The sequence below is a fragment of the Rhinolophus hipposideros genome, assembly GCF_964194185.1.
Source record: "Rhinolophus hipposideros genome assembly, chromosome: 5".
Lineage (NCBI taxonomy): Eukaryota > Metazoa > Chordata > Mammalia > Chiroptera > Rhinolophidae > Rhinolophus > Rhinolophus hipposideros.
The window spans coordinates 62037970-62055982 of record NC_138051.1 but is presented as its reverse complement, the minus strand read 5'-3'; the positions used below and the strand labels follow the sequence as shown (position 1 = coordinate 62055982).

General features: G+C 39.4%; 1 pseudogene across 1 annotated transcript in view; it reads right to left on the bottom strand.

Moving 5' to 3' along the window:
- Positions 1 to 8149: 8149 nt before the first annotated feature.
- The window catches only part of LOC308497890 (cytoskeleton-associated protein 2-like), a 122009-nt pseudogene continuing 112145 nt past the window's right edge, over positions 8150 to 18013 (bottom strand). Inside the window, exon 2 of the transcript in view lies at positions 8150 to 9615. The product of the transcript in view is annotated as a cytoskeleton-associated protein 2-like (transcript). The remainder of the gene's footprint in view (positions 9616 to 18013) is intronic.

Below are 18013 nucleotides of genomic sequence, written 5' to 3'. Positions count from 1 at the left end.
GAACACCTAGTAGGTGTTGAAAAGTAGCTGGTCATGAATGGATTAATGTAGGACCATATTTCCTAATCCAGTGAGGAAAGCATTACATTAGCGCCATTGGAAATGTCTGTACTAAATATATAGATGATCTCAAGAGAATGCTGAACAGAATTCACTCAAAGGATTATAAAATAAGATTGCATGGGAAAAGCAAAAGAATAAACACATGAAATAAAATAAACCAAACAAAGACAAATACCATATGATTTCACTGTATGTGAAATCTAGAAAAAAATACAAACGAACAAACAAAACAGAAACAAACTCATAGATAATGTACAGAGAACAGATTGGTGGTTACTTGAGGAGAAGGGGACTGGGGGAGGGTGAAATAGGTGAAAGGGATCAATTGCAAGGTGATGAATGGTGACTAGACTTACAGTGGTTATCACTATGTAGTGTACACAAATATCAAATTACAATGTTTTGTGCCTGAAATATATTCAATCTTGCATACCAGTTTTACCACAATAAGAAAAAGGAATGAACACGTAGATTCTTCATTTGTTTTTAATGAATACAAAACACTGGGGGAAATATATAAGAAACTGAAGGTTGTAATCTCAGAAAAACTATTTGACTCTAGAATGTACACAGGAATGAAATGCTGAGTCAAAGGGGTTTAGAAATTAATCAAGTAAAAATAGAAAGTTTATAAATTGAGTGCATGCCTGTTCTCAGAAGCTTAGGAAATATCTGAGATAATTTGAATTTGGCTCAAAGGGAAATGAAAAGAGAAGAGAAATATTGGTACAGATCTTGCACACAGTGGGTATTCACTAAATATGAGTGAACAAATGAGTTAAGGAATGAATTTATGGGGGTAAAATTTTATTGCTTCAAGACCTCCATATTCAATGAGAGTAGATTGAACATGATTAATTTGCCTAGTGGCTTTGAGAGTGTACCCTTTTCACTCTGCTAATATTTGTCATTGATGCACATTTTCTCCACAATGTTCTTTCTTCTCCTGGGTTCTTTCAAGATAACTGCCAGTTTTCTTCCTATGTCTCTTGCCACACATTCTGTTTCTTTTCCTCAGCACCCTATTCTTGGAAGGTGTCTCTTCTCATTTTGCTCCTTATTGCCTTTCTATTTGATCTAGCCATCCATGTCCATGTTTTCAACTCTCCTTCTTGTGCTGGTAACTCTCAAATATGCATTTCCAGACTCCAGATACCTATATCCAATGACCTACTTGAAATCTTTACATCTCACTTGTCACACGCTGAGCTTAACTCATTGATTTCTACCATTCAGCATGAGACTCTTAACTAGCTGTTAATTTGCCACTCACTCCACCCTTTCAACCTTTATTTAGAATAAGGACAAGAGATTTTGAGAGGAAGAGTGGAGAATGAATTGTTACTGTTCCAATAACCTCGCTTCTCTTTTATTTTCCTGACCAATTTAACTTGGTCTTATACTTGGATATCCTATTCAGAAAAACAAACCCCATGTGGCTAGTCAGACCACTGTTCTTAGGATTCAGTCAAGTAAATTGTCACCTTTACTAGAATGTTCCTTTGGGGGAGAGGATTCTTATCCCCATCTCAAGTGGCTAATCAGAATAATCTCTTTCTTAGAAGCTCTGAGGACAATTTTCTCCATCTCCTTATATTTCCAGTTATGTTTAGGGCCCCACATAGGTAAGTTCTTCAGGAAGCTATCCACCTACTAAGGCTCTGCCCTAACTCTAGGCTCACTTCTCTACAGAATTAGCAATCAAAGTAAATCTACTACATCATATGTTTTCCTAAGGCAGAACACTAGATATCATCCTTTTTATTTCTTTTACTCAATCACCTAATCAGATCTGCTTCTTAATTCCTAAAATTAGTGAACTTTCTTATTTCAAATAATTTACTGATAGATTCTCTTGAGTTCTTATGCAGAGAATGATATCATCTGTGTGTAATGACAGTTTTGCTTCTTTCCTTTCAATCAGTATGCCTTTTTATCTTTTCCTTGGACCTCCAGTAAAATGTAAATGGAAATAGTGATGACATGCTTCTTTGTCTTGTTTACTTCTTGAAAGGAAATGTTTCTAATGATTCATCATCATTGAGTATAATATTATCTCTAGGCTTTTGATAGATACTGTTTATCAAGTTAAGGAAGTTCCCACGTATTTCCAGCCTGCCAAGAAATTTTTTTAAATGTCATACATGTGTCATCTTTTATTGAATGTTTTTCTTGAGATGATCCTATTTTTTTGACCCACATTAATTGCAAAGAATTATGCCTCTCTATTCACTCAGAAAAATGTTCCACATTTGTCTTTCCTCTTTAGTGTCAAGTATTTAGTATCAAGCATTTACTTGCCTCATAAATGAGCTGAGGAAGTTGCCCCTCTTTTATCCTCATTGGAACAGTTTGTAAAAGATTAAGATTACATATTTTGAGGGTAAAGGGGATCAAATATATGGTGATGGAAGAAGAACTGACTCTGGGTGGTGAACACACAATGGGATTTATAGACGATGTAATACAGAATTGTACACCTGAAATCTATGTAAATTTACTAACAATTGTCACCCCAATAAATTTAATAAAAAAAAAAGATTACATATTTTAAAAAGGTTTGCAAGAACTCCCCTATAAGCCTAGACCAAGTGCTTGTTTATTTTATTTTATTTTTAGAGGGTAGATTTTAATTTCTTTACTATCTGTAAGACTAGTCAGGGTTTCTTCTTGACACTGCTTTGAATGGTTTTTCTAGGAATTGTTCCTGAATCAAAGTTTTCAAATTTACAGACGTAAAATTTTTCTTAGTCTCTCTCTCTCCATGATGTAATTTACTTCTTTAAGTGTTTAGTACTCTTCAAAAGTATCAAGGTCATAAAAGACAAGTAAGGACTAAGGAAATATCACAGATTGGAGGAGACAATGGAAAAATAACAACTAAATTCAATATGGGGGCCTGGATAGGATCCTGGAATAGAAAAAGAATATTAGTGGAATTCAGGTGAGATTTGAATAAGGTCTCCAATTTAGTTAATAGTATTGTATCAATGTTAGTTTGTTTTGATAATTCTACTGTAATTACTTATGTAATATGAGAAGTTGTATGAAGGATACACAGGAACTCTTCTATTTTTGCAACTTTTCTGTAAGTCTAAAATTACAGAAAAAGTTTAAACAAAGTAATTCTAGTAGCTGTGTAGAAAATAGAAGGTATGGGGGCAGACAGTCAAGAAAAACAAGTATAAGATCACAAAAGTGGTTTGGAAGAGTAAAGATGGTGACAGTAAAAATGAGAAGTGGTTTATTAAGTTTCAAAACTACTATGTCTGTACCTGTCTCTCAATTTTTGATTCCTAATATTGTTTATTTGCATCAATTTCCGTTTTAACTTGATAAAACTTGCTAAAGTTTTATTGATTTTATTAGTCTTTTCAGTGAACTAAGGTTTTTAAAAATCCTTTTAATATTTTTCTTTTTTTTCCCATTGCATTCATTTCTGTTCTTTATCTCTCAATAAATATTTGTTGAGCTCCTATTATGTGCCATGTATCATTCTAGGCACTTGAAATAAATCAATGAACAAAACTGACCAAGATTCTTGTCATTAAACCCACCAAGTCTTGAAGTCAGATAAGCCCAGCAGCAGTCTATTGTAAGAGGGAAATGGTATATCTGGGATCAAGCCCCAGTAGCACCAGAGGGCATGAGTAAGCTGTATGAACATATAATCCAAACTCCCATGTCACCTCCACAGTTGCACCAGGGCCCCTGCCCCAGCTCACACTTACGGTCATATGGCAAGACCCGTACGACCAGCTGAAAGAGGAGGCATAATCCCAAGCCTGGTTTACAGAGGAGTTGACTTAGTATGTAGTGTAAGCTGAAAATGAACAGTGGCTGCCTTATAGCCATATTCAGGAGTGACCTTAAAGGACAAAGGAGAGTGAAAATCTTCCTGATGGGCAGAACTGTGAGAGGTGCACCTGGTTATCCACTTTGTGTTGAAGAAATGGCCTTAGGTCAGAAAGCATATAGATATGTGGGCAGTAGCCAGTAGCTCGGTTGTCTGGACAGGAAATATACTAGAATCAGAGACAAGGAAGTCTGGTGTAGAGGAATATGGATGGATAGATGGGAGTGAGCATGAATGTGATGGTCTTTGTGTCACACGTAATGTGCACCAAAAACATCGACCGTAACAGAGGCTTTGAACACAAGTAGACAAGCTGGCTCAGCCACTTGACATTAGCCAGCCTTCATCATCAGCCACCCCAGAACTGGCATGATGGGCAAATGAAAGGAGTGGCCATGGTGATCGAGATGGAGGCTACTGACAAGATCTAGCTACTGCTACCTCTGCACGTCTGATTTGTCAGCAATAGAAAGCACTGCTGAACACCGGATATGGTATCACATCTTGAGAAGACCAAACAGTCACTTTGTGATAAGTCAATTATGTCACTTCCTTTCTTCCTGGAAGGATCAGCAGTTGGTTTTCATAGGGATAGATTCTTAGTCTAGGCATGTCTTCCCTTCTCTGCCCATAGAGTAAACCTCTCACAGCATCCTCATCTGGAGGCTAATCGAACTGCAAACTACAGCCACTGTCAAAGTACTTTGGATTCCTTGTCTCCTGGGCCAAGCAGGACAGAAGAGGTGTCATTGTCTTGGCAGGAGGTAGAGATGCTGCTACACAAAGGGGACAGGAGGAATTCATGTGGAGCTAGGTGACCCACTTGGGAGCCTCTCGGTGCTCCCTGGCCCCTTGTAATTGTAAGTGGACACATGTAGCTGCCCCAACCAGAGAAGTTGCCTCAGAAATGAAGGCTTGGGTCACACCACCAAGGAAGCCACCAAGACCTGCTGAAGTGATAGCTGAGGGTGGGGGAAATTTAAAATGGATAATGGAGGAGGTAGATGATAAGTACCAGTTATGCCCTGGTAGCAACTCCAACAATGCCCCTGCTCTAAGTTTTCCATTATGACTAGAGGCCATGGAACCTGGAAGAGTTATTCTCCAAAATTACATGGAGAAGCAGATCTATGCAGCTGAAGGGGTGGACTGTAGCTGCCATGGAAATGAACTGCTCAGATCTCCTGCTATGGGGAGTGTAATTGACTGACAACCCCTGCAGGCCCACCACCATGTTAACCCAGAAACCTTGATTCCCCTGGGCCGTTCCAACCATGACTGAGCACAGCTGGGGTACTATACAGAGCCATTCTTGTAGGTCATGGAATAACTATAACAGCTTTAGTTCAAAGACGCCCCATCAACCTGGCCAAACTTTCTCGGAACTGTGTTGCAGTTTGAGACTCGTCTTACCCAAACCTCCTTCCTTCCTCCTTTCTCTTCACAGATGTCATCATGATCTCATTGGTGACTTTGACAAAAGCAGTTTTAGTGACAGGTGTGGGTGACACCTGATTGGAGTGTTTTTAAGAGACAACCGGAGGACAGGAATTAGAGATGCTCAATACAAACAAATTTTTTGAGTTTTTTTTTTTTTTTTTTTTGCAAAGGGGAATTGAAAAACGGTGCAGGAGCTGACAGAGGAACTGAAGTCAAAGGAAGGATTCTTAAATATGAGCGATAACAGCATATTAGCATGCTGATAGAAATGATCCAGTAAAGGTAAGAAATTGATGATATAAACAGAGAGTGAAGCACTGCTGGAATAATGCTGTTGAATAGATAAAGGATGAGGTCACTGAGGGGGGATCTCTTCAAAGAGTATTTGCTCCAACTCCCTGCTTCTTCCAGGCCCAGGCTGTGTCTGGGGTCAGTTAAACTCAAGTCCCTGAAATAAAAGAAAAGAATTTTCTACCCTTCCACACAGAGTATTGCATCAGCTCAGAAACTCACTTTTCAGTTCCCTTTTTGTATTTGGCTATCTTGGAATTTAGCTTTGCCTTTTGTGATTTCGACTATGCTCTTAAATTAATTTTATAACTTTTACCCATCTCATGTTTTTGTGCCTGGAATTTTTTCTGGCTATTATCTTATTGCAAATGAGAGTCTTATTGCAAATGGGAGTGTCCTAGAGGGATTTTTCCCAACTGCAGGTCTGATTAGGTTACTTCCCTACTTAAAATCCTTTGGTGGTTTACAGTTGCCATAAGAAAAGTACCCAAGCTTTTCATGATGACATATAATACCTGTTTCTTTTTTCTCCAGGTTCCTAGCTGTCCATCCCTGCAGCCTCAGGAACCATCAATAATCAGTAGTCAAATATGTCAGTTTTCCTAATCACTTTCTGACATTGGTGTCATTCTACGGATGGCTTTCTTCACTCTAAGATTATAACACTGTTCTGTATTTAATATAGTGTTTTATTTGATTTTTTTACATTTCAGGTTTTAGTTCACTTAAAACTTTTCTTAATGATGTGAGTAATTAGCCCAATTTTTTTCCACCTTTTTAGCCAGTTGCACCAATGCCCTTTCTACAATTTTAAGTATTACTGATTTGAAATAAAGACTCACATATTTTCATTTACAGCACAGATTTGGGGGTCAGAGGGGTCTGGGTGAGCATCTTGAGTGCCAGCTCTGCCTCTTCCCTGCTGTCATGAGGATTCTGAGCAATAGTTTACGTGTGGCACTGGCACCAAGGGAGCACTTACCAATGTCAGTGTGTTGGGCATCATTATGACTTAGTGGTGGTAACAGGATTAATGGAGTTTTGAGGACTCTCTTCTATTCTATTGATCTGTTCATCTATACCTGTGCCAGGTATAGATTTCTTATAGTGTGATAGAATGTTTTAATATCAAATAGGCAAAGTCCATTGTGTGGACTTTAATTTTTTGTACATAATTTTAAACATCTTTTTTATTGCGCATATCATAATGCTTTTCTTTTTTTGTAGACATTTTAATTTATTGTATTTATAATAGGTACAGTTTAAAAACTAAAAATCCTATTCTCTGGAACACTAGAAGACAATAAATAGAAGCTAGGTGCTATTATACAAATGGAATATATGAATGTCCGTAGGACTATGTATGTGATTTTCAACCAGATTCACATTACACACAGTTTTAAAATTACCTAATCTTACAATGACTTACTTGAAACTGTAGAGCTGGTAGAGGATATATGCCATTTAAGTATCAGTTCAAAGGTATATAAAGACAATTTTATTGGTGGTACTTACATGTGTGGGGAGAAGAGAACTATTTACAATATCTACCTATCATGTTTCAGGGGATATATTTTAACACTGAACTTTTTATATTACAAAACAAGTTTAAGTATTCGTCATTTTAGAAATATCACTGAAACTAGAACGACATTTATTAACTATATTCAAGGAACATAGTAAACTAGTTGATAAAATTTACCTATCTTAGAGAAAACCTTAGTCTGTTGAGACAGATAACATAGGATTTAGCTTTCAGACACACAGAAGGCAACATTCGCTATAATGTCAATCTTACTAAAAGAGCTTACTGCCTTGAATACTTAGGTACTTGGCCAACGCCTGACCTAAGAGACATACAAAGTCACAACAAACAAAACACCCCAGGAATAATAAAACCTCATTCCTTATCATAGCTTCATTTCTCTTCTTTTGTTTCAGGCTCCATATACATCCGGCACAGGGCGGCATTAGGGCAGCATATAAAAGCGTCACTTTCATCTCCCAACTCTGCTAACTGTTCCAATGAAAACACACAAGGATAATGATCTTTTAACATATCTGGAAATTTAGAAATCTTGTCTTGAAGACGTCCAGAACGTTTAACTGGTATTAGAAGCTTCAGCTCTTTAAATGTAGAATTGATTTCATCAACCTGCATCTTCTTTTTTACACTTTGTAAGTATGGTGTAGTAGACACATTGTATTTAATAAGCAACTCTCTCTAGTTTCTGTACTGGGAGTTTTAACATCATTGGCTGGATCTTTTGTTTTGTCATTTTGCTCTTGTTCACAGTCTTGAAACACCACATTTCTATGATGTTTATTGTCCATTTCTGGTTTTCCTGACTCTAGTTTAACACCAGTATCTTTAATGTTGACTTCTTGGATTTGTTCCTTGGTTGCACAAGGCTCTTCGAAAATTTCTCCAAAAGTAACTTTTTATTGACTCTTCATTGTTAGAATATCTACAATTGCATGTCACATCTCTTCGATAGGCTAAGCTCCTGCCAGAATGGCCTTCTCATAGATTGCGATAATATTTTCAATAGGACTTGTGAGTGGTTTAATTCGTGCAAGGCATATCCAATATTTAACAAGTTTTTTGGCATCTGGAATATTTTTAATCAGGTCATTCAATGTGTCCAATATTTCTTCTTTTGGGCATCCCTCACTGATTAGGTAAAGGCATTCAGAAACTGTCTTGTTTATTTTTTCAGTAAATAATCTTTGTTCATCTTCTTCTGCCATGGTAGTCCAAAAGGACGCAACTGGTTTTTCATTTTGTCCTTCAGGTTCAGGGTGGGTAACTACTGAGCTAGGAGGCCTTTTCAGCACTCTTCCTTTACCGGTTTTCTACTCACGCAGACAAGCTTTTCTCTCTTTTGCAGTTTCTTTGGGCTGAGCAGATCTGCTATTGATAGCTGCTTTTGCAATAGTATGTCTGTGTTGGTCAACGGGTTTTGACTTTGCTATCAGTTTGGTATTAGAAGATGAAGCAGGCCTGGCTATAATTTCTGATGTGATGCTTCTTGATAGTGCCTTATTTCTTTTTACTTCCTGAGAAGAACCGGTTTTGACATTAGATAAAACTAAATTTAATAGCAGTAAACCTTTCTCAGGCGGCCCTTTCCCAATTGTAACGTTGGCAGAGGTTCTACTGATGCCTCGGTTCATGGCGTCCTGGGTATTGTTGTAGTGACTTCTAACAGGAGGACAAAAAAGTTGTCTGTTCTGACACGTAGTGCTCACAAGTTGAGTGGTAGTCTTCATATTGGAGGCTGTCTCGCTTTTCACTGTTACACTGCTGGTGTTTATAGGCTGAGGCTTTGTGGCTTTAGAGATAGTAGTTGAAACTTTCTTTGTTGTTGCAGAATTCTCCTCTTTAACTTATACAGGTTTTCTAAATGAATTAACATTTAGACTGAACAATCTGGCCACGATAAGATCCAAGCACAGGTTTCTTGAGCATGTTAGGATCTTGCTTTGGTTTTTTTAGTCATTTGGTTTCTTTTTATTATCGTTTTTAATGTGAAATGCTTGGCTTAATGTCATACGTTGATTTTGGGGCTTATCTTTATTTGCTAACTGCAGAGTTTGATGATTATTCTCCAAATTATGTGTGTTGCTATAGTTGAATTGGTTAATTCATTAGAAGATTTTAAAGGAATACAATTTTTTTCAATTGTTGTATTATTTTTGCTCCTTGTAGGTCTACTGATATTTTCCTTATCAGCCATTTTTGTCTAAGTTTCAGAACTTTTGTTTCTTCTTTGACTCGACCCTCAGATGTCATCAGTCTCTGGTCTTTACTACTGGATAATATCTGATTTTCCGGTTTGTATGCAAAAATAGTTTTTCTTTTGAACAGATGTTCCTTGAGGTTTTGTTTTCTTTGTTCTTTGAACATGGGATGGGCCCTCTGACTCGGGGGAAGCGGTAGGTCTTGTGGCACAGCTTGGGTGCTCAATGCAGTGCGGGTAAGGAGTCACGCCTCGGATTTGACTGCTTTACAATCCCTCTGAGTCCGGAGCACTGCCAAATAATGATTTTCATTGCTCCTGTTTCCCAAGTCATTCGTTATTATAACGACATTCTAATGTTTTTTTAACATGTTTAAATTTAGGATTTTGGTATTCAGAATGGCTTCTCAGTTCAGAAGTTTTTAAAAAGATTATAGACAAAGGATTTCATATGGAAAAGTTGAATGGTTTACGATTATTTAGATTGGCTAGATTTATCATGAGGAAGAAATCAAGTTATTATTTTTTATTACTATTGAGAATCAAATGAGGAAATAGATTTAAATTGCAACATTGATTTCAGTTCAACAAAAACAGAGATTTTTTTTTTTTTAATATGAGTCTGATTAGGGAGTGAAGCATACTTCCAAAAAAAATGTTAAATACTATTCTGGGATTTTTAAAAAATGTCTGATCTTCTCTCTCTCTCTTTCTCTCCCTCCTTCTCTCCATTTCTCCTTCCCTTCCTCCTTCCCTTCCTCTCTCCTCCTTCCCTTTCTCCTTCTCTCTCTTATTCTGCCAAGGGAAGAGAATAAAACCCAGCTGGTTGCTCGAGGGGCTTTCTAACCTTATGATTGCATGAACTTTAACTTTTAATGCAGGCTAACCTGTATTTTGGGGGCTTTCCACACATGTCAGGAACCAAAGTTCTGCCATCCTCATCAGAATCCCACTCTAAATACATAGTTTTGCACAATAACATACATCTCTGAAAGCACTTATTTCCTTTGTCATAATCGTTCCTCTTGCTTTGTCATTAGTATTTCAGGCATACTACTGAGTCATTATCTCTTCACATTCTCTCTTAAAAATATAGCTTTTCCCTAGTTTATTTTCTGCACATGGGTATATCATGGGGCAGGGAGCAGTGGGAAATGATCCTTCACTGAGCACTATGATTTACCACTCTGCGGTTTCTTTTGCTGTGTTTTTTTTTTTTAAACTCACACTAATTTTATTTAATGTTCTTCCCAACCTAATGCACATTATTGATGCTACTTTACATTTGAGGCAATTGCAAAGTATGGCCAGTGAGCTGAAAACAGAGAAATAATGGAGAGTCATAGCATTGCAGTTTCCAGAAAGTTTCCAGTAACTTCATAGCTTTGGATTAACCTTAATCAACCAAATATTATCTAGAGTTAATATTATAGTGGAGGTTGTGTGAGATGTTGTGTAGTTATTCATTCATCATTCAGCAAATATATATTGAGAGCCAGCTGTTAGGAGCTGGGAATATACTGGTAAGAAAATAGAGATGAAGTTTCCAGTCTGGCAGGATTGGCAGACATAAGCGTTACAGGTGCTATGAAAAAAAGAGGTGTCAAATTTGTTTGTTCACCACACATTTCTTGACCACCTCCTTCTTTGTGCAAAGCACTGGAGTTACAAAAACTGGGAAGTGGATTAGCAGGGGTGGCCTGTGAGACGAGTTGAGTGGGGGCTTTTCCAAGTTGTGAGTGAAACAGTTCCTCTCTGGTGCTTGAGCCAAAGATCACCAGGGAGACAATGTCAGAAATTCCCTTCCTGTCTTCCTACTGCCTGCCACCACTAAAGCCACCCATCACATGGACTGCCATTTCATGTTGGGCAGTGGGAGCAACTGTGGAAGCCACCTCAAGATGGCAGGTGGAGATGTTGGCAGATGGGTCTTCAGTGGCCCTGGAAGGAAAGAGGCGACAGAGAAATCCTCCCAACCAGGGAAGGCTCTGAATAGGCCCAGGTGTGGGATAAGTGTCTTTGTAGCCATGCTCTTCCCATGAGCTCTGGAAGTTGGAATTTTGATAGTTTTTCCAGCTTTGGTCTAAGCCCCAAATCATATCAAAAGCGATGTCCTCCTTCCATCTCAACCATTCATTCATTCAACCAGCCATCAAATCAACTGGCCAAAAACTCACATTTCTCCTATTGACTGGCCTTTCACATTGAGCCTTTGGAGAATGCACGCCTAGGCTTTTACAAGAAAATTTATGCGATTTAATCGGTCCTTTCTTTTGGTTATATGAACAAAAGATGGTGTAATGCATGATTTACTGAACAGCAACAGATAATTCTAAGAGTTGATTGCCTTCTTCAGATGTCTGAAGGGTTCTGTCAAGGAATGAAAATTAGATTTATTCTTTGGAGCCAGAGGGCAGAATGAGGACCAAAAAGGAAATGTTACATTGTTCACATGTCCATTCATTATAAGGGGGAGAGAGGTTATCTTTACAAAATGCTGCCCAATAGTGGAGTCAGCAACCCCAGGAGGTAGTGAGATTCTTTTTTAAATTTAATTTTCAATTACAGTTGACATACAATATTATAGTGGTTTCAAGTATACAAAATAGTGATTAGACAATTATACATCTTATGAAGTGAACACCCTGATAAATCTAGTACCCATCTGGCATCATACATAGTTATTACAATATTATTGACTTATCTATGCTGTGCATTTATATCACCATGACTAATTTTATAACAGTCAATTTGTACTTCTTAATCCCTTTCACTTTTTTTCACCCATTCACTGAATCCCCCTCACATCTGGTGACTATCAATTTATTCTCTGTATGTATGAGTTTGTTTCTGTTTTGTTTGTTTATTTTGTTTGTTACATTTGTTTGTTACATTTGTTTGTTACACTTATACATTCCATGTATAAGTGAAAACATATGATAGGTTTGAACATGGGATGGGCCCAGGTAAAATTCCGTGTGGACACTTGATGTTCTCCAACCTTTCTGTAGCTTTGTCCTGCCTCAAACAGACCCTGTTCCTTGACCCATAAGTCCCCAAATGATTATGCTGCCTCTCTGCAGTCCCAACCTGACCCCCACCTTCAGGGTCTTCGTTGTAGAAAGACATCCACTACTTATATCCATTACTCTGTCTTTCCCCTCTTCAACCTCTTCCCTAATGGATTCCTTCTTAAACTTTCCATTCTGTTTAGTCTCCAAAGATAACAATCTGAGAAATTTATGTTAGTGTTTTGAATGACCGCTGGCTTACCTATCCTTAGGAAACAAGAATATAAGTGGAGGTGGTTTGGAATATGTGTGGTGGGTTTGGAAGTGGAGGTCATGAACAGGCCTGGGGAAAACCCTTCTTTTCCTTGTCCTCAGTCCTTTGGGTCAGACAACCTGGAAGCCCACTTGGAATAGGGTCCAAGATTCTGCACTTCTATCAAACTCCCAGGCCATGCTGTGCTCTGCAGCACAGAACGGCTCTCCCTGATCACCTCTTCCTACCTCCTGCCCATAATAGAACTTTAAAATTGGAAGGGATCTTGAAAATCTTACCTAGTTAACCTCTAAAATATTGGTCTATAGAGTGACTGCATCTGAATCACGGGGGGAGCTTCAAAACCCTCAAGAGGTTCCCAGAGGTTCTGTGTCAGTAGCTCTGTGGGAGGTCCCAGGCATCTATATTCTTTCAAAGCTCTTCAGGACAATTGGAGGAGCAAAAAGGCTTAGGGCCATTAACAACCTTCTCATTTCATAAACAAGGAAATGGTCATGAGTGGTTACGTGACCTGCCCAACAAGACCCAGTTAGTGACGGCATCAGAATTAAAACTTAGAGACCCATTTTCAGCCCACCACCCTGCTAGTTCCTCTTTGGCGGCCTGGGGCAATTGCTTCCTCTAAGAAAGGAAAGCAATTTCCTACCCCTGAATAAATGATTCTTAAGTATAAAATGAAACTCAAGTCCAGTGCTGTTTAATGGGGTGCCATTTCACCCAGAACATTTCTTCATGCTGGAAGCAAGCCCAAAGAGTTGTAATGTGAATTACTTTCTATCCTACTCGAAAAGGAAGTTTCTTGGAGAAGTGCATTTCCCTGGGAGATAATCTCATAGTTTAAAAGGGCTCTGTCCATGGGTGTTTTTCTGATGCCCAATGAAAATATTGATGCTTTCAATGATTTCCACACAATCAGCAACCCTACAATTGACATGTGGCTCTTTGTTCTTAGAATTTGAAGCTTTTGTGTTTATTTTCATCTCTCATGCCGTAGCTGTAATATGGGGTTGCATTTACCTGGTCTCGTTGATTTTAGGTGAAACACTGAAACTTTGCACAAAGTGTGCACCTTCTCCCTCCTTACTGAGTGGAGCAAATTCAGAGAATGGAACTGTGGTTTGGATTTATTCCTGCAGTCTGGGTTCAGCATTCCTCCTTCACCATTTTTGGTTATTTCTCTTTGGGAAGAAGAAAATCTCTATTTATGTTTAAAATGCTGGTCTCGTCCCACCTAAACAAGTAAGGTTGTGGAAGGTACCATGGCTTGGGAGGGCTTTCTTTACATTATCTGCATCTCAGACCCAGACCTCTTCCTCTCCACTCACAGTGGGACATCTCAGCCCAGAGACCTCTCCTCCCTGGTCCTGAAGCCACACTGGGCTGCTCTGACGACCAGACTGCAGCCTATGGACACCACGTGAAGGAGTTTCCTGATAAACAGAACATCTAGTGACCCATCTCTGGATTTCTCTGCTGGAGACAAATCTGTTCTAATCCTATGAATGCTGCCTCTAATGAAAAAAAAAACGAAGACAGGAAGAGACTGCTTTGGAGTGAAATTTCTCTCTGGAGCAGTTTTTAACTAAGTGGTCTAAGATTGATTCTCATTTATAGGACATTATACACATTTCTGGGGCAATGGGTTTCAGCAGGTGCTCTCATTGTGTAATGACCCAAGCCCTGGACTAAGAGGGGGAGGGTTGAGTGCTGGGCTCAGCTCCCTCTGCATGATGGGGTGTCCTAGGGAGCTTCCGGCTTCTCATCCTTATAATGGGATAATGTCACCTTGACTATTTAAAATGAGAGGAGATATGTAAAAGCACTTGGTAAGCTATAAACTTTGAAACAAATATAAGACGGTACTGTTACCACCCAGAAAACATGTTCCATATGTTGTGTGTAATTGTTGGTCTTCCGTATTAGGCTTTTATAAGCTGTGTAAAAGATGGTGTGGCAGCTATGTGGCGGCTGTGAAAATTCTCCTCTCACATCAGCTCCTCTGGGAGCAGAGTTTACTGAGTCTCAGCTGCTGAGCTCTGAAGGACAGCACAGTGTCAGCACCAGGCATGCTTTCCAGGTCCTGCTCTCCACCCATGGCTAAGTGTGGCAGGCATCCTAAGACATGGGAAACACAGACTCCTTTGAAGGGTGATTTGGGCTGATTGTGGCTGAGGACTCCTCATTAGTCTTGCTGGAACTTTCCTAGAAACTGCAGAGCACTTTCAGACTTCCCTTCCGCCCTCCCTCCCTTTTTTGCCTCTGTCCTTCAAAGGAGTCAGAACTCATTGCAATGTGATGGTTACCTCTGTCTCCCTCCTCATTTTCTCCACTGATGTTGCCTGTCTTCATCTCTCTCTCTTTCTCTCTTTTTTTAAGTTTCTTGTTCGCATGACATTCTTTTTTAAAAACTTTTATTAATTTTAAGTGTGTTTTTCCAGGACCTATCATCTCCAAGTCAAATAGTTGTTTCAATTTAGTTGTGGAGGGTACAGCTCATAGTGGCCCATGTAGGGGTCAAACCGGCAACCCTGGTATTACGAGCATCGTGCTCTAACCAACTGAGCTAACTGGCTGCCCCTGTGTCTTCATCTCTTAAGACAAATCTGTTGCGTGTCTTAATCTTATTTTAGTATCTGTTTTTCAGAGAGTTGGAGTAATGCAGACCATGACTTCAACTTCCTGGGAGTGTCCCACAGCACCTAGAGCTGTGAGCAATGACAGTTTTCCCAGACCGTGGAGCTCTCTTGGCACACGCTTCTGGACAAGGTCAGTTGTCCGGTTCTACTCAGTTCTTGGGCATGTAAACAGTTCCTTTACAAGCATGCTGCTCTTTGTTCCCAGCACTCTCTGGCCACTAACTGCCTAGGTGGCCACTCGCAGGGACAGATTCCGAGTGCCCATTCCAGGACCTGGGACCCACACTTTAACCTGCCCTACAGCCTCTTCCTCAGGCCTGCCACTTCTTTCTTCAGTCCTTCATCCACAGAAGCTCCCATTTTATCTTTTTTTTTCACGCACAGTAGTCCTTAATGTTTCTCTATTAGAATGAACTAGATTTAAAAAAAAACAAAACAAAAAAACTAAAAACAACTCTCAGTGACTTAAAATAACACGGGTTTATCTGTCGTAGTCCCACATGTCTGATGTGGGTTGGCGGGAGGGCTCTGCTTGTCAGTCATTTAGGGACATGGGCTGAGGCTGAGGGATTCTGCCTGATGACAGAGGCAGAGAAGAGCAGAGGAGTTTGAGTATCTGCAATCAAATGCTTTCTCCTGGAAATGACATTCCATTCTGCTCATATTTCTTTGGCCAAAGCAAGTCATTTAGCAGGGCCTAACTTCATGGGGCAGGGAAGTAAAGGGGAATGCAATGCAGGAACTTGATTCCTGGCAGGTTCTTGGATTCAGTGAGGCCAAAAAATGACAACGAAGCCACAGGTAAGGGGTTCATACATATCACAGGCGTATTCTCGCGGTGGCCGGTTGAGACACAGGAACAGCATCTGCGCTTGCTGAAGCAACCCCGACAGTTAAATAGCATGCAGAACAAAGGTGGCTTATAGCCAGCTGGTTACATAAAGGGGGGGGGGCATCCAGGTGGTTGGAGCGAGCACGGGAACAAGCCAGTGACCTTGTAAACAAGGCCGAGAACCTGGGAACTGCTCTTCAAGTGGCCTTGTATGTGGGGCTGAGAGCCTGGGAACTGCTCTCCTAGCCCTGTCTTCACACTCCTGTAAGGGAGGCCCAGAGTCTGGAAATTGCTCTCTCCTGGCCCTTTCCCTACAGGGAGCAAAGGGAATATTTAATGCCACAGTCTCTCAGACAAGGTGGGTCTGAAGGAGCCCTGTTTTTTCATACTTAAGCTCTACTGATTGTCCTGGGAGCCTGTGAGAGCTAAATTCCCTGAAGGAGTGAGACAAATAATTCAAATTCTCCTAAGGCTGAGACTAAAGGTTTCTAATACAGCAAAAGAAGAAAAGTTGAGTTTTTCACATCCTGCTACAGTCTGAACACTACAAATACTTGTCTTGGTTATGAGGACATGGCCAGCAAGTACAATATGGATTGAATTCCAGTTCTACTGGGTGAGTTGAGGGAAAGGTATTGCCACATGATACCTCGAGCAGGCCATTTCAATAGAAAAATTAAGTCAAACGAATTATCCTGTTGTGTGAAACATACAACCAACAAATGAACTACAATATCCATTTTCCCAATGGCTACACAAAGTCAATTTGCAGAAAATGAAAATACATAAAATATATGTAGAGTTTAAATAGAGTCTTTTAAGGGATGGATAGTGCAGTGTAATAGACATTGAAGGACTGAGAATAGTTTAGCAAAGGAGGTAAACATCCATGAGAAAACTTTTGAACAAATTAACTTGAAATAATATAGTTATATTTTATTTGCCTCCAAAGAAGGCTTCAGGTCTCAGTTTACTTTCTCTGGGATGTCACTAGTGTGAAGCATCCTGGTTCTTCTAAGTTTAAGAAATTCATTAAAAATTGTGATTGTAGGCCTGGTGAAGCAGCCATGAGAGCTGTTCAGTATTTCAGCATAACTGACTGAATGTAGCTCTCTAAAATGGGCTGATATCTCTTTTCTTGCCATTGTTCATGGAATGGTAACCAAGTGTTCCATGTTGTTCTGTAAAACCAGCACCCGATTCGACTTCTGATTGTGGACTGGAGCAGCATTTTCTCTAGGTGCTGTTTTACGTGCATCCTTGCCAAGTTTTATTAAACCTAGAATTACAAAGACAAGGCCCATGTTTGCCTAAGGAGGGACAGAGACTGTTGATTTCAATCTGTCGATAGTCTGTAGGTATGAAAGACTGGGAAAGCCTCTCTCAGGGCTTATTTTTAGAAGAGCATTAGATCACTAAATCATAGATTTTTTATGGAGTTGAGAGCCCTCTTGTTCCATCTTAGTCTAGGCGGAGTTGGCTAAGAATATAAACAAATACTCACCCAGATCTATTTGAGGATCAGAATTGGAGGGAGACGCCTGGCTTCAACATTATGGAAAATATCCATCTTTAAATTAGTATTGAGCAAAATACCTATTATTAATTTATAACATAGAGCCCTAATTGAAAAATAAATGAAGTTTTCCCAGAGATTAACTTCCTCAATGCTGGGTGTGGTTATTAATCCTCCAAGAAAGGATCAGCATATGTAGAAGATGTCTTCTCAGTCCAGTTTGTCTCAAGGTAGGGCTTTGGTGACACCATTATTAATTATGGGACTTAATCTGCCCAAATAAAATGTTATGTCCATCAAGCACAGACAATATACGATACAAATAGGTACAATTTATTGAATACCTGCTAT